Below are 10068 nucleotides of genomic sequence, written 5' to 3' on the forward strand. Positions count from 1 at the left end.
TAAGTTCAAACTTACTTATTTTGGCCTGCATTATTTTACAAAAGAATGTTTTATTAGTTTTCTTGAGACTGCAATTTTGATTACAAGAATGAATATATTTTTAAATGTTTTACATGTGTGTTAAATGGAAATGTGTTACCAATGAAAATGATTTATGAAAAGAAGTTGAGTTTTAGAAGAAAAACGTGATTTGCGAAAAAATGATAATATTATGAAAAATATGAAGTTATGTATGAATGCATGCAAAGGCTTAACGGTTATGTGGAGATAGATTATGCGCCTAATACCCCGATGTTAGGAAGGGGGAAACAAAGTTGCTTAACACTTCGAAGTTATAAGATTGATAAATTATTAACAACCTTACGATTAAGTGGGGTAACACTTAGCAAACTCTTGATGATAAGTGTGAGTATAAATTTACTTATTGTTATATTCTATAATGCTATGTACTTTAAACATGTTGATTGTAACCGATGTTTACTCATCATGCTATAAACTGTTTTACTGCTTCATACTATGAAATGTGAAGTTAATTATGTAGTAAGAAAATGTAAATAAATATTATTTTGTTTTATTACTATGTATCAAATTGTCTATCAAATGGTTTACAATTTAGCCATACGTTTATTAAAACTCCTTTGCGAAAACTTTGCATACGTGGCTATTTGGTAAACATTGGTAATGATATATTTTCTAAACAAAAGATGATGCAAATTATAAATGGTCAGTTTGCTTGAACTTACTGAGTCGTAAATTTACCCCTAGCTTCCACCTATAAATTTTATAGATGAAATTGAGGAGGAGCAAGAAGATGCGGACATGTATGAGTATCCGATCTACGGTACATGAGGCTGACTAGAAGCCTCAGTTTTTGGAATGGTTGACTACTTTTAGTCGGTTGTGGTAATACTAGTAGTTTTTTATGTTGGTATTTTATGGTGCGTTTGGGTATCGAATATTTCGAATATGAATAATATTCTGAATCTGATCACGGATTTCAAGGTAATGAAAATGTGTTTGGATGTTGAATATAATTTTAGATTCTTTTGAATATGTGTTTGGGTGTTGAATTTGAAATATTGGAAAAAAGTGTTTTATAATAGTATAAAGTAATTGGAAATGATTGGATTGTATGAAAAGTTGTGTATAATGATTGGTATGGTAAAAAATAATAATAAAAAATATATGATGGGTTTTAAAAAAGTGTTTTATAATAGTATAAAATGATTGAAAATGATTGGATTGTATGAAAAATTGTGTATAATGATTGGTATGGTAAAGAATAATAATAAAAAATATATGATGGGTTTATTCAAACTATTCAAACTTTATTCAAGTGACCCATGGGTTTTATTCAACTTGGATCCGGGTATGGGTTTTTGAATAAAAACCCGGTTCGAATATTGAACAATGTTACGAACCAAACACACCATTAGTATGCCACTTATAGTAACTTGTGATATATATACAATGTGATGTTAATAACCTTATGAGTAATGTAACATGCCGCTTATGACAGTTTTTGGGAGACTAAGATATTAATTGTTGATATATATATATAATGTGAAGTTTAAATAAAATGCTCTTGTATATTTATACTTTGAGGAGAACTCTTATCTCAAAAGAAAAGAAAATATATTCTGTTGTGAAAGCTACTACATGTAGTAGTGTCTCGTGTGAATTTAAATAATTCAACTTACGGCTCCTTTGAAAGTTGGGGCACTACACATATGCATTGTACATGAGTTTTTATGGGATGAAATCCCAAAATGCCGCTAAGGGGATGAATAAAGTCCTTAAAATGCCTATAAGGTTTAAAGTGGTAAAAAAAAAATAAATAAAAAAAAAAACAAAAAATTGAGGGTGCCTAACCCCCACCCCCTCCCCAGGGCCAAGTACATTGCAAATTAGATAGACTAATCTGAAATTTATTCAATGCTATTTTTTTTTTTTTTAATTTAAAAAGGCAATGGGAGAGATGAACTCAGCCCCATCATGGTATCAATGGTACTCAAGGCGACTAGTATTAATAAGATTGAGAATTCACATTTCAATGGCCGAACTATCACCCTAGTACAACATGCCCAATGATCACTTCGAAAGTTTACTTGAGGCCATTAAACCACCACCTCTCTAGTTTATTTATTTATTATATTTTTTTTATTGAATGACAATCAATTTTATATCAACAACTGTAACTCTTTACAATCTTATCGTAAAAAAGCAAATAATAGATTTTGAAACATACTTCAAAACCTCAACTCTCAGGAACATTGTAAAACAAAACAAAAATTAACCAACCTATATCAGAATTTGGGGGATTAATCCCCCAATTAGAACAAATGTGAATATTACCCTTAGTATTCCTAAATTTGCCTATATCCATAATACAGGCTCTAATCTCCCACTTTATTTTCTGTAGAAGCTTGTCCTCAGAAAGAGGATGATTTGCATGTTTAATAGAATTCCTATTCCACCATAGGTGATAAACAAGAGATCCAAAAGCAAGCCTACAGACAAAAGCTCTAAAAACTTTATTCCTCCAATTCTTCAGCCCTTCAATCACTACGTCTTCCCAACTCAAAGGGGGAGCAGCAACATCACACAAGTTCATGACACTTTTCCAAATACGACCACTATAGCTGCAAGCAAAAAATAAGTGGCCTCTATCTTCAATAAAGTACCTACAAAACACACACTTCACACATACCCTTAATAACCCAACTTCAACAACTTATCACCAATTGTTAAAAGGCCTTTTCTTTGCCAACCAAAGAATAAAACTATGTTTTGGAATTGTGAGAGAGAACCAAATTAAAGACCACCAATCTACACATCCATGTTACGTTTTTCTCGCAAAGCATCCCAAGTATTAATGCTAGAATATCTACCAGATTTTGAAATCATCAAAACCGATGTATCACTCTCACCGACATCCACCATAGAAAGCTTTCTTTGAATCACCACAAGATCATCAAACCTCACAGGAGCCCAAAACCAGTTGCCATCACATAGAACAGAAGAAAGTTTTGCATTTACCTTACTGTTAGCATCTATAGTTTAAACAATGCTATTGAGCTGAAATATTGTAGTGATATATCATTGTTATTCGAATTCCTTCACATTCAAGTCCAACCAAACATGGAACTCTCATAAAAGCTCACAATTCAATGACTATAATAATATATATGTTGCGTGATTATGACATGGATACTGTTCTTTGATCCAACATAGTACTGATCAATATTCTTCAACTATCCGACATCATAGTGGGAATGCAGAACCAAATGAACGTTCAGTTTGCCCTCCACAACGCTAATTCCATTGTTGTACTTCACGACTGTTCCATCAAAACAAAGCCAAAAGAGAAGCGCGTGTGTAGGCATAGCAAAGCAAAAGCTAAACTCGGTAGCTTGGTTGTGTAGTGTGTACAAAACATCTCTAAATTTGAGCTTTATATCTATTCTTGGCATCGTGGTGCCACGCGTCTGACATTTCATATTTTACGTATAGGAGCTAAGTATAAAATCAAAATGCATTTAGATTTTGTTGGGAAATGGCCCCATCGAGACCAACCCATTATGGGCTGATCAGGTCTGCATAGGCCCATGAAGACTTCTTGATCACATGATATAACAGAAATTGAAGAGACAGTTTGGGAAGAACAAACTCAGAGAAATTGGCAGAAGATAATTCTGTAACTTGTATTATGAATAATCAAGTATCTCGTTTTTATACAACTTATAAGACAAAACAAGCAACTCTGTATCTAACTTGGAAGGTTAAGTCTACTACATTGATTAACTCTAACTAACTATTAACTATCTAGAGTTAATATAAACATGAGCTGTCATATAATAAAACACGTGCTGTTATTCAATGACACCATGGACAATGTCTTGCGTGTTGCTGCATTCTAGCTTGGGCTGCTTGACATGTGGTTTGCTGCATGTGTCCTTCTGCTGCTTGACAGTAGATTGATACTCCCCCTCAAGATGAAATATATCTAATATATTCATCTTGGACATTAAAGAATGAAAAAGAACACAGCCAAGTGGTTTAGTAAGAAGATCGGCCAATTGTAGATGAGACTTGACATGAAGAGTGTGAATAAGGCCAAGTTGAATCTTTTCACGAATTAAATGGCAGTCAAGCTCAATATGTTTTGTCCTCTCATGATAAACCGGGTTTGCTGCAATGTGTAAGGCAGCTTTGCTATCACAAAAGAGAAGAGCAGGTTGTGGATGTAAAATGTGAAAATCTTTGAGAAGAGAAAACAGCCACATCAACTCACAGCATGTAGAAGCCATGGACCTGTATTCGGATTTAGCAGAGGACCGGGAAACTGTCTGCTGCTTCTTGGACTTCCAAGAGATTAAAGAATCTCCTAGAAAAACACAACAACTAGTAACGGATCTACGTGTATCCAAACATTCTGCCCAATCAGCATCACAAAATGCTTTGAGGTGAAAATCCGAATGAGAAGGAAAGAAAAGGCCTTGTCCAGGAGCTTGTTTGATGTATCTCAACAATCTGTGAGCAGCATCTAAATGAGGTTGCCGAGGCTGCTGCATAAATTGACTGAGATGTTGCACTGCGAATGCTAAATCTGAACGAGTAATGGTGAGATAGATTAACCTGCCTACAAGGCGTCTATAGCTAGATGGATCAAGTAAGAGTTCACCACTACTGCTTGATAGTTTGAGATTTTGATCCATAGGAAACCTGGCCGGTTTACAAGCTAACAACCCAGCATCTTCAAGAATCTCAAGAGCATACTTGCGTTGACAAAGGGAAAGGCCCTTATCCGACCGAGCCACTTCCAATCCTAGAAAGTATTTGAGAGGACCCAAGTCCTTAAGTTTGAATTGCTGATTAAGAAAAACAATCAAGGCAGAGATAGCAGTAGGATCATTACTTGCAAGGATAATGTCATCAACATAAACTAAAAGAGCAATGAAAGAAGATCCTTGAGTGCGTGTAAAAAGAGAATAATCTGATTTTGATTGAGTGAAGCCATGAGCAAGCAATGTGCTGGAAAATTTGGAAAACCACTGCCGAGAGGCCTGCTTCAATCCATATAAAGATTTCACCAACTTACACACTTGAGACTCCCCCTTTGTAACAAAACCCGGAGGTGGTGTCATATAGACTTCTTCATCCAAATCTCCATGTAAAAATGCATTGTTGATGTCTAATTGATTAAGAGACCAATTCTTGGCAACAGCAATAGCCAATAAACACCGAACAGTAGTGAGTTTGGCTACTGGTGAAAATGTTTCATGATAGTCCAATTCTTCGGACTGAGTGTAGCCTTTAGCCACAAGTCGAGCTTTGTAACACTCTACACTGCCATCTGCCTTCAGCTTCACCTTATAAACCCACTTGCACCCAATGGCCTTTTTGCCGTGTGGAAGAGGAGTTAAAAGCCAAGTATTATTCTGTTGTAAGGCAGAAATCTCTGCATTCATTGCCTCACGCCAGTGTGGAAATTTGATGGCTTGATGGAAAAACTTAGGTTCATAATGGGAAGTGACAGATAAACTAAAAGTCTTATGAGAAGAAGATAAACGATCATAAGAAAGAATAGAGGACAAACAATAAGGAATACCTGTACCATCAGAAGCTTTGGCCATTGGAAAGGATTTGGATGGACTTGGAAGAGAAGCTAAATGACAATGATATTGCTGCAAGTACCGAGGAGCAGTTTTTGGACGAGTAGATTGTCGAAGAGGTAAAGAGACATGTTGAGGAGAATTATGGGGAACAGAAGAAACATGAGAAGAAGAAGAAAAATGATTAGAAGGAATAGAAAAAGGTAGGAGAAAAAACAGGATCAGATGAGGGAATGGGAACATCATCATAAGGAGTGATAAAAGAAGGAATAGAGGGAGATGGAGTAGTATTATCATCTAAGAAAGATGGAGAGGATAAAAAGACTCCTTGTGAATCAGTATGCAGCAGATTAGATGCATAGGGAAAGATATGTTCATGATAAACAACATGGCGTGAAACAAAAATAGATTTGGTGGTGAGATTGAAAAGTTTATATCCTTTGGTGCCATTTGGATATCCAATGAAGACAGATGGAATGGATCTAGAATCAAATTTGCTTCTATCACGAGTGAGTGTAGAAGCAAATGCTAAACAACCAAAAACTCGAAGGTGAGAGTATGTGGGAGGAGTGGAATACAAAAGTTCAAAAGGTGACTTATTTGACAAAAGAGGAGAAGGAATTCTGTTGATGAGATGAGTGGCGGTTAAGACACAATCAGCCCAAAATCTGAATGGCAAATGAGGTTGAAATCTCAAGGCTCGGGCTACATTTAGGAGATGTTGGTGTTTCCTTTCTACAACAGAATTTTGTTGAGGAGTCTCTACACAACTAAGTTGATGTAAAGTTCCTTGTTGAGAAAAGAAATCATCCATACAAAATTCAACCCCATTATCCGAATGTAAAGTTTTAATTTTGAGGTTAAATTGAGTAGCAACCATGATAAAGAAAGATTGAACAATAGATCGAGTTTGAGATTTGCTATGCATAAGATAGATCCATGTATATCTACTAAAATCATCAACAATGGTCAAAAAGAAACGTGAGCCATTTATTGATTGAATGGAAAAAGGACCCCAAATGTCAACATGTACAAGATCAAAAAAGCATTGGGAGATAGTATTGCTAATAGGAAAAGGTAAACGATGCTGTTTGGCCAGTGGACAAACATTACAAACTTTATTAGAATCAACAGAAATGGAAGGAACTAAACTATGCAACAAGCTTAGCCTAGAGTGAGATAAATGTCCTAATCTATAATGCCATAGATCAGAAGATGGATCCTTAAGAGAAGCAGTAAGAACCCAGGAGTTATCAGCAAATGGCTTAGGTGCTTGGAGCAAGTAAAATAAACCTCCTCTTTCTTCACCCACTCCAATCGTTTTCCAATTGGCCAAATTCTGTATGAAACAATGGTTAGCAATGAAAATAAGACAACAAGTAAGATATTTGATTAACTTGCTTGTTGAAATGAGATTGAAGGAAAATGAAGGAACACAAAGTACATTGGTTAAAACAAGATGATCTGAAATTCTTATGGTACCAATGTGAGTAACTTGGACAAGATCACCATTAGGTAAAGTGACGGATGTGGAAACAATGGCTGTAATGGTTGTAAAAAATGAAATGCCATTGACCATATGGTCAGTAGCTTCCGTGTCAATAATCCAAGGAGAATCCTTTGGATTATGAGGAAAATTGGAGGTATTAAATCGAGAATGGAAAACAGAATGATGTGAGTGTAAAACTGAATGGAATGAGAAGTTGCATGTCATGTTGGAAAAGAGATGGTCCGAATTGGTAGGCAGCATACCTACTTGATTGGCGGAAGCATGATAAGAATTAGCTTGAGGTTTGATCAAAGCCAGAAGTTGATGGCATTGTTCTGCAGTAAAGGCACTTGAGGCTACAGTTGTGGGGCAGAATTATCAGAATTCTCCTCTTGAGAAAGTGCAACAGAGTGAGCACTTGGTTTATTGAATCCAGAAGAAGAGGACTTCTTTGTAAACTGGAAACCAGGAGGATACCCGTACAATTGATAACACTTGTCTATCGTGTGTCCAGGAACATTACAATGAGAACAAATCGGTTTCTCTTTCCGATTGTATGATTTGACAAATCGATTCTGCTACACAGGCACTGCTTTGGTCATCAAAGCTGCTGTATCGTGAGTTAAAGAACCAAGAAAAACCTCTCGTTGGCTCTCTTCTTGAACAATCAAGGAGAATACCTTGTTAATCGAAGGCAGGGGGTCTATCAAGAGGATTTGGCCTTTGATATTTGAGAAAGAGTCATTGAGACCCATCAAGAATTGAAAAATGTATTCTTGATTGTAGTTGGCAACTACAGAACTTAAAGCTCCACAAGAACATGAGGGGGAACATGTACAGGTCGGAATCGGCCTGTAATTACTTAACTCATCCCAAAGAGATTTGAGGCGAGTAAAATAGGCACTTACAGAGAGATTTTCTTGAGAAAGTGCTGAAATTGATTTCTGCAACTGAAACAATCTTGGTCTATTCTTTTTGGAAAATCGCTCCTTCAAATCCATCCACATCTCTGAACAAGTATTGATGTAGATAATACTTGCAGCGATCTCCTTTGAAAGAGAATTCAAGATCCATGAAAGGATCATGTCATTACACCGAGTCCAAGCCTCTGCTCCGTCTGGATCAACCGGCTTAACGAGAGTTCCATCAACGAACTTGAGTTTATTTTTGGCCCTCAACGCCATGGTCATAGACCTGCTTCAGGTGTTATAGTTATCACCAATCAATGGTTGAGAAACTAGAACAGTTCCAGGGCTATCTCCATTGTGGAGAAAGAAAGGATTTGAGAAATTGTCGAGATTTGAGGAAGACGATGAAGAATTGTGCATTACTGTCGCCATAGATCAGAAATGCTCTGATACCATAACAGAAATTGAAGAGACAGTTTGGGAAGAACAAACTCAGAGAAATTGGCAGAAGATAATTCTGTAACTTGTATTATGAATAATCAAGTATCTCGTTTTTATACAACTTATAAGACAAAACAAGCAACTCTGTATCTAACTTGGAAGGTTAAGTCTACTACATTGATTAACTCTAACTAACTATTAACTATCTAGAGTTAATATAAACATGAGCTGTCATATAATAGAACACGTGCTGTTATTCAATGACACCATGGACAATGTCTTGCGTGTTGCTGCATTCTAGCTTGGGCTGCTTGATATGTGGTTTGCTGCATGTGTCTTTCTGCTGCTTGATAGTAGATTGATATGATGCTCACGAAGACACGGTTTATTAACATACATCTTGGGCTTAGTGCTCACCAACCTCTGCTAGAGGATATCTCAGGATTATTATATCTCGAGAACGTTGTGACGAATACTCGTACCGGGTCATCCCAAAGGGAGATATGCCCCGAAAAACCATGATTGGTGAGTATATTGGAAGCCAATCTCGGGATAGCAACACCCCGAAACAACGGAAATAACTCAAACAGTATGCCTCGGTCCATATGGTCCTGGAACTGGAGTTTTCCAGGACTGCCATGAGGTGACTGGGACAAGGGATATACGGGATCCTTATCCCAATATTCTAGAAGGGATTTATGGGAAGAATCTACCTCGTAATCCCCGGGAAGGGTGCAACAAGGTCTCAATCCCAAATTCTCTAGAATAAGCTCTTATCCCACACGATTTGGGACAAGAAATCTATGTAAATTCAACTAGGGAAAAATCCTGGCTGAACAGGATTCCCTCCGGGATAAGCTCTTGTCCCACATGATTTGAGATAAGAATTCTACTTGAATTCAAATAGGAATAGTCCAGGCTAAACAAGAGTTATTGCTTATAAATAAGCACATACCCCAGGTATCAAACATAATTTGAATTTGTGCTTTTTCTACTCCATATGAATTGTCTAGAGAAACTGACTTAAGCATCAGAGTGAGACTCTGCCAGCATACCCGGCAAGCTCCTTTGTTTATTTTATTTGTCTTCCAACAAATTAGGGGTGTACAACCGGTTGCAGTAGTGGTTATGAGCACCGGTAGGCCAGTTGCGGTTTTTACCAACCGCGGGTTATCCGATTATTTTAAACCGGTTTTCTTTTATTGTTGAATTTTTCAATTTTTTTTTTTAAAAAAAAAAATCCAATATTTGGTTGGGTAAGTTTGTAAGCCTGCTTTCCGGTTTCTAGCTTTCCAATTTCCATAACATGAAATACCAAATTTCGAATCATGAATCATCTTTTGGGAAATTGGCAAAACATAAAAATCGAAATCTGAAAATATTTCCTTTACAAAAATCGAAATTTGAAAATATTTCCTTAAAAAAAATCGAAATCTGCATACAATAGGAAAAGGAACATTGGGTGTCATCGGCGACTCAGCGTGGGCACTGGGCATATGCGTGGATAGATTCAATTACAGTAGAGAAGAAGAGAAGAAAGAGGGAAAGAAGAAGAGAAGAAGAAAGAAAGAAGAAGGAAAGAAGAAGAGAAGAGAAGTGGAGAATTTGGAGAACA

This window comes from Alnus glutinosa, chromosome 2 (assembly GCF_958979055.1).
Source record: "Alnus glutinosa chromosome 2, dhAlnGlut1.1, whole genome shotgun sequence".
NCBI classification, from domain to species: domain Eukaryota; kingdom Viridiplantae; phylum Streptophyta; class Magnoliopsida; order Fagales; family Betulaceae; genus Alnus; species Alnus glutinosa.